The sequence below is a fragment of the Callorhinchus milii genome, unplaced genomic scaffold, assembly GCF_018977255.1.
Source record: "Callorhinchus milii isolate IMCB2004 unplaced genomic scaffold, IMCB_Cmil_1.0 Scaffold2, whole genome shotgun sequence".
NCBI lineage: Eukaryota > Metazoa > Chordata > Chondrichthyes > Chimaeriformes > Callorhinchidae > Callorhinchus > Callorhinchus milii.
In genome coordinates, this window is record NW_024704743.1 from 5316601 (window position 1) to 5327630 (window position 11030).

The 11030-nt window shown below is 47.7% G+C and overlaps 1 non-coding gene across 1 annotated transcript; it reads left to right on the forward strand.

The window, feature by feature from the left end:
- Positions 1-8552: 8552 nt before the first annotated feature.
- On the forward strand, positions 8553-8624 carry trnag-ccc. Its single transcript has one exon. It is a non-coding gene; the product is annotated as a tRNA-Gly (tRNA).
- Positions 8625-11030: the final 2406 nt, after the last annotated feature.

The window sequence follows — 11030 nt, forward strand, 5'->3', positions numbered from 1 at the left end:
GAGCCAGTTCAGCTCCAGGGAGACCCCACTTACCTCTCCCCCCCTGAGGATAGACTCATAGGGACCTGACCAAGGTGCTGTGTATAAGATGATAAATGGGGCTGATGATAAAATTTACCCACAACAATGCTTTCAGATACGCCAGGCACAGCAGGACCGGTAGCCCGATATGAAGTGCCAACAAGAGGGGCGTTACATTGGGCAAGTTTCCGTACTCCACACGCCTCTGTTTACCTCGCAGTACGTAGGAACCCGGTTGTTCATCGATTGGCGGATCGCTTTTTCTTAAAAAAAATGCGGTCACTCAATCCACGACTGTTTGTGGGACACTGCTGTGCGCAATTGGCTGACATTTCTCCTAATCTCCCCATTTGCTCGTTTACTAACTATTTTTGTGTCAGCCGGACTCAGTTTTAGCACTCTTGCCTCTGAGTCAGAAGGTTGTGGGTTCAAGCCCCACGTGGTATTTCTCTCTCTCTGTGTCTTGGCCATCAATCCCACAAATAAAATTGATCATTTACTCCATGACTGTTTGTGGGGCACTGCTGTAGGCAAAACTGGCTGCTGCGTTTTGCACACAAAATATGGATCAATCCACTTTACCGTATATCCTTTGAAGCGCTTTGAGACGTCACGATGATGCGATAAGGCGCTGTATCAAATGCAAGGATTATTATTATCTTAAATTGATGCTCTCCAGTTACTGACTCACCGATCAGATGGAGATTAAACATCCCATGGCACTATTGGAAAAGAGAAGGGAGTTTCTTTCTCCCGGTGTCCTGGCCAACAATCTCAGAGATAAAAGGTGTCATTCACTTCATGGCTGTGAAAGGCGCTATACAAATGTAATTGTGTTGTTGTTGTTTGGGGGATGTTGCTGTGTGTAATTGGCTGCCAGGTTCGCCCACAAAATACAGTCACTATATTTTGCATTAAATACTATAATAATAATAATAATAATCCTTGCATTTGATATAATGCTTTTCACGCCTTCTCGACGTCTCAAAGCGCTTCACAGGTTATGCTGTAAAGTGAATTGACTGTATATTTGTGGGCGAAACGCGGCAGCCAATTGCGCACAGCAGCGTCCCACAAACAGTCGTGGATTGAAAATGACCAATTTATTATTGTTTTGTTTTGGAGGGATTATTATTAGGCTCTGTGTGGAGTAAGGAAACTTGCCCACGGTTTCGCCCTGACTGGAATTGAACCCAGGTGTCCCGCTTGCAAGGCGAGTGCTCTAACTACTGAGCTACAGGACTCCAACTACACTCCAACTATACTATACTATCTCCCTCCTTCCCTCCCTCCCTCCCCCCTTCAATTATAGAATACTACAGCAGAGAAGGAGGCCACTTGACCCATCGTGCCTGTGCCCACTCTTTGGAAGTGCTACCCAATCAGTCCCACTCCCTAACTCATACTCTTCAAGTACCTATCCAATTCCCTTTTGAAAGTTGTTATCAAAAGTATTCCCACCAGCCTTTCAGGCACTGTATTCCAGACCGTAGCAACTCTCTGTGTAAAAAAAGTCTCCTCACCTCCCCCCTGTGGTTCTTTTACCAATTATCTTAAATCTACGTCCTCTGGTTACCGACCCACCCGAGTGGAAGCAGTTTCTCCCTATTTACTCTATCAAAACCCCTCGTAATTTTGAACACCTCTATTAAATCTCCTCTTAACCTTCTCTGTTCTAAGGAAAGTAATCGTATCTTCTCTAATCTCTCCATATATCTAAAATCCCTCATCTCTGATACCATTCTGGTAAATCTCCTCTGCACCCTCGCCAAGGCCTTGATATTCTTCCCAAAGTGTGGTGCCCAGAATTGGACACAATACTCCAGCCGAGGCCTAACCAGTGACTTATAAAGAACAGTGTAGAGAGGGGGAGTGAAAATAGAGAAAAATAGTGGTTTTATACTAAAATAAATGCCAGCCAAGTGGGGGTGGGGGGTTGGGGTTGCGGTGATATGAACATGACAAGAGCTGAGCCTCTCCCACCCCCACCCCCCCCCACTCTCTGCTTTGGCTGGCTTTAATGTTTAATGTGAACAGGATCTGAATTAAAAATGTATATTCCTGCACCCCCAGCCCCCCCCACTCACCCCTCCACTCCACGTTGATCTATAAGACACAAGAGCGAATTGTTAAGTGCAGTTAGGTCTGACAGGCATTCAGGACAGGAGCTATCTTAATTATTGATCTCACTCTCACATTCTCGCTGTCTCTTTCTCTCTCTCTCTCTCTCTCTCTCTCTCGCGCGTACAAGTCAACTCATCTGTGGAGTCCTGTAGTTTAATGGTTAGAGCGCGCGCCTCACAAGTGAGAGGACTGGGTTCGATTCCTGGGCAGGGCGAAACATTGGGCAAGTTTCCTTACTCCACACGCTTCTGTTTATTTAGAAGTTACCGGTTGTTGTTAGTCGATTGGTGGATCGCTTTTTCGGGGGTATTAATCCCTTCAAAAAAAACTAATAATAATAATTGTGTCCATGACTGTTTGTGGGACGCTGCTGTGCACAATTGGCTTTCAGGTTTTGCCCACAAATTATACAGTCAATTTACTTTACAGTATATTCTAAGAAGCGCTTTGAGACGTCTCAAAGTCACGATAACAAATGCAAGGATTATTATTATTATTATTAGTAGTATTATTATTATTATATCTCCCCAAAATAACTCCAGAGCTTTATTCTCATGTTTTCCAGCGCTGGATCAACAACAACAACAACCACTTGGATTTATATAGCGCCCTCCACACCAGACGGGTCTCAGACCGCTTGAACTAGTTTGATCAGCTAGCTGACATCCCGTCACCTTCCTCTCATCCCCCAAACTTTGTAAAGTCATTTTCTTTTTTGGTTTAATTTTTTATGCACTTTGAGTTTATATTACCCTTTTCACCTCGGGCAGAACGTCCCAAAAAGCTTCACAGAGTTCACTATATTTGTGGCCGAACACAGCAATCAATTTGCACACAGCGATGTCCCACGAACAGCCAGGAAGTGAGTGATCAATCTTTTTCATTTGGGGGACTGTTGGCCAGGACACTGGAGAGAGAAACTCCCTTCTCTTTTCGAACAGCAATATCGAATCTTTACACATCCATCTGAACAGGCAGACGTGCATACACACTCCCAGGTCAGGGTTAGAGACACAATAAAGCTCCCTCTACACTGTGCGTCCGTCCACACTCCCAGGTCAGGGTTAGAGACCCAGTGAAGCTCCCTCTACACTGTGCGTCCAGACTCCCAGGTCAGGGTTAGAGACACAGTGAAACTCCCTCTACACTGTGTGTCCACACTCCCAGGTCAGGGTTACAGACACAGTAACGCTCCCTCTACACTGTGCGTACACACTCCCAGGTCAGGGTTAGAGACACAGTAGAGCTCCCTCTACACTGTGTGTCCGTCCACACTCCCAGGTCAGGGTTAGAGACACAGTAGAGCTCCCTCTACACTGTGTGTCCGTCCACACTCCCAGGTCAGGGTTAGAGACACAGTAACGCTCCTCTACACTGTGCGTCCACACTCCCAGGTCAGGGTTAGAGACACAGTGAAGCTCCCTCTACACTGTGGGTCCATACTCCCAGGTCAGGGTTAGAGACACAGTAACGCTCCCTCTACACTGTGCGTCCACACTCCCAGGTCAGGGTTACAGACACAGTAACGCTCCCTCTACACTGTGCGTCCGTCCACACTCCCAGGTCAGGGTTAGAGACACAGTGAAGCTCCCTCTACACTGTGCGTCCGTCCACACTCCCAGGTCAGGGTTAGAGACACAGTAAAGCTCCCTCTACACTGTGCGTCCGTCCACACTCCCAGGTCAGGGTTAGAGACACAGTAAAGCTCCCTCTACACTGTGTGTCCGTCCACACTCCCAGGTCAGGGTTAGAGACACAGTAGAGCTCCCTCTACACTGTGTGTCCGTCCACACTCCCAGGTCAGGGTTAGAGACCCAGTGAAGCTCCCTCTACACTGTGCGTCCACACTCCCAGGTCAGGGTTAGAGACACAGTAAAGCTCCTTTTCCACTCTCTCTTCCCAGTTTCTCTCCTCCCTCTCTCCTGCTCTTCCCTCACTTTCCCCCCCCCACCACCCCCCACTCCCCAACCTGCCCATCCCCCCTCCCCCACCCCCCCACACACACACTCTGATGGTCACACAGGCTTGTCAGCTGAATTTTCTTTGCCTTTAAGCAAAACCTAACAAAGCGTGTGGTCACCAGCGCATCGAGTTTCTCCCAATTAACTTTAACAAGAGCCTCGTCTGAATCTTTCATGAGCCAAAGGAAATTTTAGTTTAGTTGTAACTATGGGCAACTTTGTCCATCAGACAAACTCATGTCACCATCAATTATTCCTGAGGTTTGCCGTCTCAACTCCCACCGCCACCTGGGTATCCCTTCCTCTCTCTCTCTCCCTCTCTCTCCCCGTCTCCTTCTTTCTTTCGTCCATCCCTCTCTCTTATTCCCTCTCTCTCTCTCTCTCTCTCTCTCTCTCTCACACCCTTCCCACTCATCCCCTTGCTTTCTCTCTCTCTCCCCTTACTCGCTCTCCCCCTCTCCTTCTCTCTCCCCCTGGCTTTCACCGTCTCTCTCTTTTTGCCCTCCTTGCTCCCCCCGTTTGCTGCCCCTCCCGCCTCCCTCCTCCCTTTTCTCTCCCTCTCTTTCCCCCCTCGCTCTGCCCCCCTCTCTCTCTCTCTGTCTCACCCCTTTTTCTTGCTCCACTTTCTTTTTCTCTCTCCCCATGTTACTTTCCACCTCTTTCTCCTACCCCTCCTATCCCCTGGCCCCTCTTCTCTCACTTTCTCTCACACCTTCTGTTGATATCTAATCTGATCTGTTGTCACCTAATTATCCGGTCTGATGCAAACAGGTAACTAGACTCGAGTCGTGACTCTCGCCGTCCTCAATTAACTCCTCAGCCTGTCAAACTCTGGCCTGATTTCATTCTGAGCGAGTCACAGTGTGTGTCGCAGTATGTATCACTTTATAATAATAAAGATAATTATAATAATCCTTGCATTTGATACAGCATCTTATCATGTCTTTGAGACGTCTCGAACGCTTCACAGAATATACTGTGAATTGAATTGACTGCGTATTTTGTAGGCAAAACTCGGCAGCCAATTGCACACCGCAGCGTCCCACAAACAGAAACAGTTGTGGATTGAGTGACCAAATTATTATTATTTATTTATTTTATTGGAAGCAATTATTACCCCCGGAAAAGCGATCCATCAATCGACTAACAACCAGGCTCCTATTAACTATTAGGTAAACGGAGACGTGCGGAGTATGGAAACTTGCCCAACGTTTTGCCCTGACTAGGAATCGAACCCGTGTCCTCTTGCTTGGGAGGCGAGTGCTCTAACCACTAACCTACAGAACTCCACGTGTGTCACAGTGTATGTTTCTGTGTTGAAGTGTCACATTTACAATGTTGGGGATGTTCACAGTGTAGAGGATCCAACGTAAAGGATACTGTAGAGGATACAGTGTAGACACAGTGTAATAATACCACTAGTAATAATATTTGCATTTGATATAGCGTTATTAAGTCTTCGAGACGTCCCAAAGCGCTTCACGGAATATACTGTATACTTTGTGGGCAAAACGTGGCAGCTGATTGTCCCACAAGCAGTGGCCCACAAACAGCCGTGGATTGAAGTGACCAAGTTATTATTATTAGTGTAGAGGATACAGTGTTGAGGATACTGTGTAGAGGATGTTTACAGGGTAGGGAATGTTTACAGTGTATTTTGTAGGTGAACGCAGCAGTAATTCTGCATATACACCAATGTCCCACAAACAGGCGTGTTGTTATCTGGTGGAAAGTTGACTGGCGCACTGGGAGACTATATTGCTTAGCGCCGCAGGATCTTTAACGCTTACCTGAGCAGAAAGGAATTTGGTCGTGTACATCGTGGCTGTTTGCGGGACATCGCTGTGGACGTCGCCCACAAAATGCACAGTCACTCCACTTTACAAATAACTTTCAACACGAATAACTAAAATGCAACATCAAATGAAATGATGGATTGCAAATCTGCCACCAATGTTCCCCTCATTGAAAGATCACAAACTCAGTTTATTACCACGTCGAAAAGTCTCTGAGCTCTTTACAGGGCATCATTGTCAAGTGTGGAGATAGCTTTATCTTAGAGGAAAATGTTTGCAACTGTTTTGTGTACTTCTCACAAACTGCTTTGAAGTGAATGACCGATTCATTTGGGGGATTGTTGGCCAGGACTCCCTTTGCTTTTCCAATAGGGTCGTGGGAAATTTAACGTCCACTTGGAAAGACCTCAGTTTACCGTCTTGAAAGATATCACCTTTGATAGTGTAGCGCTGATGCTAGAAAGGAAAAAGAGTCGGATTAGACTGGATGTTTCTGCAGAGAAACATCCTAACAGCTCAATGGTTGGAGTCCTGCAGCTCAGTGGTTAGAGCACTCGCCTCCCAGGCGAGAGACCTGGGTTCAATAATAATAATAATAATAATAATAATAATAATAATAATAATAATAATAACCTTGCATTTGATAAAGCGCTTTTCACGTCGGGAGGACGTCCCAAAGCGCTTCACAGAACACACTGTAAAGTGAATTGACTGTATATTTGTGGGCGAACGCGGCAGCCAATTGCGCACAGCAATGTCCCACAAACAGTCGTAGATTGCAAATGACCAATTTAATTATTGTTTTTAGTTTTGGAGGGATTATTAACCCCGGAAAAGTGACCCGCCAATCGACTAACAACCGAGTTCCTATTTGCTGCTAGTAAACAGAGACGTGCGGAGTAAGGAAACATGCCCAAGGTTTTGCCCCTGCCTGGGAACCAAACCCAGGTCCTCTCGCTTGCCAGGCGAGTGCTCTAACCACCGAGCTACACGTCCACATATTGCTGAACGCTCTGCCCATTGTCACACGCTCCATATCTTTCTCAGTGGGACTGTCCCCTGAAATAAGATGTTAGCAAGACGGAAGCTCTGAGGACGAAATTGAAAGAGACATTTTGGAACGCCATGCGAAGGCCACGCACAGCTTTTAAGAGCAAAAGTTTGGTGTTAGCGGTTCAGTTTGGGTGTTTCCTGCTGTTAATAAAAAAAAGAGAGAGATTTAAATATGGATGAGCTGTTTCAGTGAAGTGAACGCAGTGTCTGTCAGAGCCAGGCTGCCGTCTCACATCAGACTGACAGCCACAAACCTACTTTACTCAGTCATGGACGTTAGTGTCTGCGCTGGAGCTGTTCCACTTAGCGAGACTGAGAGAGGGGCTAAACTTCAACCGAGCCGGTCCCATCACTTTAGGCCATCCATATGTGTCAGTGATTTAACGTGGCAGCTGGTCAGTGATTTCAAGATCCTCTCGCTCGTTTTCATGTCCCTTCGTGCCCCGGCACTTCCCTGCGGGGGGATTGAGTTGAGAGGCTCTGCAGCTATTAGAGAGGTTAACCTGGGTCGAGCCTGGGGAGACACGGCAAGACACCTACGAGTTTATATGCTCCCCCCACATACACACCTCCTACCCTCGCACACGCGGCTCCCCGCCCCACACATACTTACCTCTCTCTCTTGATCTCCGAATCTTTCTCTCTCTCTAACTTTCTTTTTCTGCGTCCTCGTTTGTGTGTCTCTGTCTCTGTCCAACTCCCTCTTGAACTTTTCCTCTGAGATCCCTCGCTCTCTGTATCTCTCCCTGTCTGAGTCCCTGAGCCTTGCTTTGCGAGGGCAAGATTGCACTTGACCAGCCTGATTGATTCTTTGAAGAGATATCAGATAAAGTAAACGGGAGATTCAGGGGATGTGGTGTCTATCGACTTCCAGAAGGCCTTCGATGAGGTTCTCCCTAAGAGACTCCTGGCTAAACTCAGGGCACACGGAGCCATGGGAGAGCGAGAGAGAGAAAGAGAGAGCAGAATGATTGAGAGGTGATCTGATTGAGGTGTTTAAAGTAATAAAAGGGATTCGATAGGATAGATACAGAGAAACTATTTCCTCTGGTGGGTGGGGCAATCCAGAACAAGGGGGCATCATCTTAAAATTAGAGTTAGGCCATTTAGGAGTGAAATCAGCAGGCAGTTTTTCACCCAAAGGGTAGGGGAAATCTGTTAGGTCAAGGGCATCAAGGGATATGGAGCAAGAGCGGGTAATTGGAGTCAAGGTACAAAGCACCCATGATCTTATACAATGATGGAACAGGCTCGAGGGGCTGAATGGCCTACTCCTGCTTCTATGTTTCTGTGCCTGGAAAATAGGAAGCAAAGAATGGGGAGTAAAGAGCAACCTCTGTGCCTAGCGAGAGGGGTGACCTCTACTGCTCACCGTGTAAGAGGAATGATCTGGACACACACACACAGGACACAGATGGCAAACAAACTGGGAGAGTTCTGGATAGTGCAACGATGATCTGGAATCAAATAAGAATTCATATAATGGCTTATCTGATGTCGAAGCCTCCTAAAGTGTTTAATAAAAAAAAAGCTTGTTACGATCTGGAGGCTGTGCCCCTCTCCTATTCCTTGGCCTCCCTCCACCTGATACACATGAAGTCCTGTAGCTCAGTGGATAGAGCGCTTGCCTCCCAAGCGAGAGACCTGGGTTTGATTCCCAGCAGGGTCAAACACTGGGCAAGTTTCCTTACTCCACACGCCTCTGTTTACCCAGCAGTAAGTAGGAACCCGGTTGTTGGTCGATTGGTGAATCGCTTTTCCGCGGATAATAATTCCCTTAAAAAAATAATAATAATAATTTGATCACGCAATCCACGACTGTGAGACACTGCTGTGCAAAATTGGCTGCCAATGCAGTTAATTTACTTTACAGTATATTCTGCGAAGCGCTTTGAGACGTCTCGAAGACGTGATCAGGCGCTATATCAAGCAGAAGGATTATTATTTTTATTGCAACCCCGTCACTTGCTGCATGGATGTTCGTGGGACAGTTGCTGTGAGAAAAATAGCTGCCTTGTGCTTGCCCTCCAATGCCACTGGACTCAGATATGTGCTGTAGACATAAAAGTTCTTTCTATCTAAATAATAAAATCCTTGCGTTTGATACGCCTATAAACTTTGAAACATTCCGGGCGAGAGAGAGTGAAACTCCCTCCTCTTTTCGAACAACTGCTCCGGGATCTTTAACATCCCTCTGTACAGGCGCAGACCATATATCGTCTCATCTGAAGGATTATCACAATGTAGTCTCAGCCTGGCTCGTGACTCCAAGCTGAGTCGCTACAAGTCCAAGTCATTGAGCCAGGCTGACAGATTGGGAGCGGTGTAATCCCTCCAAAAAACAGTCACTACACCTGACAGCAATTATAACAACGATAATAATCCTTGCATTTAATGTATCATGTCATCGAGACGTCTCACAGCGCTTCACTGAATAGGCTGTGAGGTGTACTGTAAGGTGTATTTTGGGGGTGAAACGCGGCAGCCAATTGCACACAGCAGTGTCCCTCAAACTGTGCTGGATTGAGTGACCAACAACGACAACACATTATGCTTGTGTAGCACCTTTCACGTCAGGAGGACGTCCCCAGGCACTGGACAATCAAGGATCTACATCCGAGCTGATGGTTGGGATCAGGAGGAGGTGGAGGGCGGGGAGCATAGTGGTAGCAGTGTGACCGAAGGGCGCTGTCGAAGAGGAGGGTCTTGAGACGGGTCTTGAAAGAGGCGAGTCAGGGGGCAAGGCGAAGGGATGGAGTTCCAGAGGGTGGGGGCAGAGAGGCTGAAGGCCCACCAGCCAATTGTGGGGCGGGCGAGGCGGGGGCTTCCCCAATGTTTCGTCCGGATCGGGATTCAAACCCAGATGTCCTCGCTTGGCGAGTGCTCGAACCAACTACGCTACAGGACTCCAGAGTCAGTGAAGCGCTTTGAAACGTCGGCAATAAGAGGCATTGGATCAAACGCAGGGATCATTAATCATTACCTCTCCACCGACCACACACCACGGGGGAGTGGGGGTGGGGTGGGTGGGTGAATGATATAAATCCTTGCTGTGTGTGAGAGTGCAAACCAATTACCTTCCTCGCGGTGGCTTGTTATCCTCCCCATAGCTGCCTGCCTCTGATCCCCTCACACTACCTCAATGGGATTAAGGGGTGTCTCATTTGCAGAGATTGGAGAAAGGCCTTGAGGTTGGCAGAAATCCATATTAAAGTTGTGAAGGGATTGACGGCGGTGGAGAAATTGACTTTCCTCTAGAGATCTGTCTGCGTGTTGTGCGTTGGGGAAAGAGAGAGAGAGCGAGAGAGAGAGAGAGAGAGAGAGAGAGAAAGGGAGAGAGAGAGCGCGGAGGGGAGGAGGGTGGGGGAGGAGAAATCCAGCCACTTATTAAAGTACTTTTTTTTTTTATCTGGATGAGTCGCTGAGGTCGGACGTGCAGCCGAAGTGTCCTGTTAAGACGCTGCGGAGAAGTTTAATATCATCATCAACAGAAGCAAGACGGCGTCAAATCTTTAATAAGGCAGAACGGAGTAGAAGGCCACTCTATTACCCTCCAGTCCCTGTAGCTGCAGCTCTCAGCACTGTCTAACCACACGCCAAATCTGGAGAAATTACACTTCACGTTTCACACAAATTCCTTCCCCTCTCATTCTCTTATCGCTGAGCAGCATCTAAATTGCTGGTGCTTTATACCAGGCACCTGCTTAGCGCGCAGTTCACATGCTGCCAGGGCCACAAAGGGAAGAGAAATCCATTTTGCATGGCCGCTCAATGAGCCTCTTGCGGAGAGAGCAAATGTGATGAAGTCACTCCGCTGGCTTCCAGGAGCTCGCGGCACATCGGACCACCTTCCCTCCAACTTTCCGAGTTTCTGAGAGTCAGCGCGGCCGTCGCCAGGAGTTCCTGGTGCCTCGCTTTTCCTGGAGTCCCGTAGCTCGGTGGCTAGAGCGCTCGCCTCGCAAGCGGGAGGATCTGGGCTCGATTCCTGGTCGGGTCAAAACGTTGGGCAAGTTTCCTTACTCCACACGCGTCTGTTTACCTAGCACTAAGCAGGAACCCCGGTTGTTAGTTGATT